The sequence below is a fragment of the Xenopus laevis genome, chromosome 8L (assembly GCF_017654675.1).
Source record: "Xenopus laevis strain J_2021 chromosome 8L, Xenopus_laevis_v10.1, whole genome shotgun sequence".
Classification (NCBI taxonomy): Eukaryota; Metazoa; Chordata; class Amphibia; order Anura; family Pipidae; genus Xenopus; species Xenopus laevis.
The window spans coordinates 14,368,112-14,372,517 of NC_054385.1; positions in this window are offsets into that span (position 1 = coordinate 14,368,112).

Consider the following 4,406-nt stretch of genomic DNA (forward strand, 5'->3'; position numbering starts at 1 on the left):
GTGTGTTTTGCATTACTATGGTGAAACCAGCAGTTTGCAGCTTCTGAAGGTTTTGAACAATGCAGATATTTCGGGGAGAACTGCAGTAATTGCAACCAGTTCAAGGTAATTTTAAATGAAAATGCACTCTGTAGCAGATACCAGTGGGTATCATGCTGGTGTGCACAAAAGGCCATTCCAATATAATACCCACTGACACGTGTTGCAGGTTTTACTTTAGTTCTATTGGAAGGAGTGAAAGTTAAAAGACGAGCGCTTGCATAGTGTGTCTGTATAATAATAACAGAACTGAAAAACCATTTACAAACACAAGAAATTCTGCTTTTTAGTGCTCTTGTGCTGCAGGGTGATCAGGGGCCCAGCCTGAAGGTCGTTATGGTTAGTTTTGTAGTTTTGCTTTGTGTAAAGTCATAGAGGCAGTTGGGAGTTTTTGGTTCATTTGTTTTTTGTTTTTTTACAGTTTTTGACACAGGTTTACACTATGGGTGCGCTCTTCCTTTAGCTATTCACTTTCCCAGTTTCAAATGAGCCTTATCTTGTGTAGTAGAATTGTAATACCATAATCCATTTAGACTCCTCTGCAAATTGTGGTATTGAATCTCTCCAAACAGATGGTCACATTTTCAAATTTCTAATTTGTTGGATTTTATACTTTATTTTGCTGCATTTAAAAGATTTACTGTAAATACAGAGGTGATTATTGGCCTTGGCTATGCACAAATGGGGATGCAGACATAAGCAATGCATCAATACCTATTTTTTTCTGCATTTTGCCATGTTTATGCACTCCATTAATATTGCCTTGTTCTGCATGTGCATAAATGCTCTGCATGTTTGTGCTGATTAAATATTATTTTGTTATGTACACCTATACTAGGTTTCATTTGACAAAAATCCATGGTCACTGCTAATAAATGAATCCTAAAGTTGCAGATTAACCCCAATCAGATATTTGCAGTTTAAGAAGTAAAGCAAAAATTTTAGGTGATTGAATGCTGTGGGCAATTTATAAACCAATGAGCCCCTTTAGCTGGATAACAGTATAAATAATTTTATTATCCTTGTTACATGATTTTTGAAATTTAAATTCATAAATCAGACTCTCGCCATGATTTTATTGTTTCAGCTTGTACCAAAACAAGGTAGACAGAAGAAAGGATTCCAGTTTCCAACTGCACTCCTTGCAGGTATATGTTTTCTTTTATAGTACCTTGCATTTGTTTCCAATTATACAGTAAGGACTATGGTACACAGGGCTTTTGATTGACATTACTTATTCTAGGTAACGCAGTAGCACTGAAAAACCTGTGAATCTACATGGGTTTATTGAGTAACATGGGAAGGGCTGCAAGCAGTATTGATTGTAACGTACACCTGAATGTAGTGGGCCTGACAGTAGGAGATTATCAATCACGATTAAATTCCCTCTGTGCCAAAGCCCTACAGTATTAAGACAACTTTGACATGGAAAAACGTTCAACTGAGTGTATTTTCTGCTACTGGCACATCCAGGCTATGCCCATACAAGAGATCGAAGTATCAGCAGAGGGCACCATGTTATGAAACTCCAGGACAATAGGGAATCTATTGTAGCAAGCTGGGAATCACAGTGATGGTGTGATTACTAATAAATTGGTCACTTTATGGTCAACCATCACTTCTAATTTTTCTGTCTTTATTTGCTTTTGTTAATTTACAAAAGCAAAAATGTCTTTTGCCTTTCTGCCACTTTGATTTTTACTTTTTACAATAAAGCAGGGGTCCCCAACCGCTGGGCCACGCACAGTCCTGACGTGGGCCACCGAACAATTAACGTGGCGTGCCCAAATTGTACTCGGATGCACCAAATTGAAAGCAACCTCTCCAACCCCCTCACCGACCTCCTTCCCTGAATTCCATAGAACTCCTGAATTGTGGTATCTAGTGAGACTAGAGTCTCTTGTATACTAAGCTATACAGGGCTAAGGGACCACCTCCGCATTTGCACAGGACTTAACTAGTTCGATGTGCCCCTGGAATGTATATTTGATCAAGGGCAGAGATGGGTTTTAGGCATAGTTTAGTGCATAATCTATTCTCAATAGGAACACACAAGATTATGATGTCTTAATGCAGATCACAATATGCATTCTATACATACTTCTAGTCCAGATATGGTTTGACCAAATTAGGCAAGGCTGAATCAACGATAGCAATAACATTTCCCATTGCTGTTAATTTGACTTGCAGATACTGAGGCAAAAAGTGTATGATAGTATATGTTCCCGAGTTTGTTTACAAAAAGGTTGCATATTTGGGGTGGGGGTGTTATTAAAAAATGATGGATTTGTAGAAGCTCTGGAAAACTCATAGAATGGTCTACCCCAGGGATCCCCTACCTTTTGAAATTGTGAGCAACATTCAGAAGTAAAAGGAGTTGGGGAGCTAGCATGAAAAAATGTTCTAGGGCTGCCAAATACATATTGTGATTGGCCAGTTGTTAGCCCTTGTGTGGATTGTCAACCTACATTGAGGCTCTGTGTTCCTGGTTTTTATATGACCAAAACTTGCCTCCAAGCCAGGAATTCAAAAATAAGCACCTGCTGTGAGGCCACTTGGAGTAACATCCAAGGGGTTGGAGAGCAACATGTTGCTCACGAGGTACTGGTTGGGAATCGCTGGTCTACCCATTACAAAAACACATGCAAATTCATTATATCTCTACTGACCTCTAGTGATGACTAACCAGATAGCAAGAAAAAAAAAAATACTGCATATTTATCATTTTAGGGAGATTAAATATATTGTACAGAGCTACATATTCACACTAGAATGGCACCAAACTCATTATGCAGCAGTACTTGATCCAAACTAAGATATAATGAATTATTTGAAGCAACATCAGCTTATTTGGTTTATTTAAAGGGATACTGTTATGGGAAAAATGTTTTGTTTTTTTTTTCTTCAAAACACTTAATGGTGCTGCTCCAGCAGAATCCTGCACTGAAATCCATTTCTCAAAAGAGAAGCAACTCCTTAACACAAGATAACCGCTGCCTGGTAGATCTAAGAACAGCGCTCAGTAGTAAAATCCAGGTCCCACTGCAACACATTTAGTTACATTGAGTAGGAGAAACAACAGCCTGCCAGAAAGCAGTTCCATCCTAAAGTGCTGGCTCTTTCTAAAAGCACATGACCAGGCAAAATGACCTGAGATGCACCTACACATTAATATTTAGGGATGCACTGAATCCACTATTTTGTATTCTGCCGAACCCCCGAATCCTTCACGAAAGATTCGACCGAATCCGAACTCTAATTTGCATAGGCAAATTAGGGGTGGGAAGGCGAAAACATTTTTACTTCCTTGTTTTGTGACAAAAAGTAACACAGTTTCCCTCCCCACCCCTAATTTGCATTAGGGCAGAAGTATTCGTTGCATCCCTACTAATATTACAACTAAAAAAAATACACTTGCTGGATCAGGAATTAAATTTTATATTGTAGAGTTTATTATTTGCAGTGTAAACTGTGTTATTTAGAAAAAAACGACATCATAGAAATCATGACAGAATCTCTTTAATGTTTATATGATTTTCTAGTAGACTTTAGGCATGAAGATCCAAATTACGAAAAGATCTGTTATCCTGAAAACCCCAGGTCCCATACCTGTATATCATCATCATTTAATTTTATAGTGCTAACAAGTTTTAGAGCACTTTAAATGATTTTATATCAAATGGGCTGGGGTGGAGGTTTACAGTATGAGGCATATGAGACCTTGTGGGAAACAGTGAAAACCTCTGGTCTAAAACCCCTTGTCCTGTCCTGGCTGTTTATTTTGTACCTGAGAAAAGAACCCCAAAGTGAATGAAGTGAATAATACAGATGCTAATTGTCTGTATTGGTATTGGACCTTTTATCCTGAATGCATGGGTCCTGGGGTTTTCCGCATAAGGGATCTTTCCATAATCTCAGTACCTTAAATCTGCACAAAAATCATGTAAACATCAAATGAACCCAAGAGGCTGGTTTTGCTTCCAATAAGGATTAATTATATCTTAGTTTGGATCAAGTACAAGCTTCTGTTTTATTATTACAGAGAAAAAGGAAATCATTTTTAAAAATCTGGATTATTTGGATAAAATGGAGTCTATGGGAGAAGGCCATTCCGTAATTTGGAGCTTTCTGGATAACCGGTTTCCAGATTATGGATCCCATACCTGTACTAGTAGTTCCCACAAACAGGAACCTTGTCACCCTGTTTTATTCCATATTTATTTTATTCCCCCCTGAAATTGTGCTAAGTGATGTATTGTTATTTAAAAATGAAATCCTAATTAACTCCTCAGGATTGAGGCCATTCTTCGGTAACCGGTTACATCCCATCCTTACAAATCTCCTACCTACACTGATACTTTTGCCCC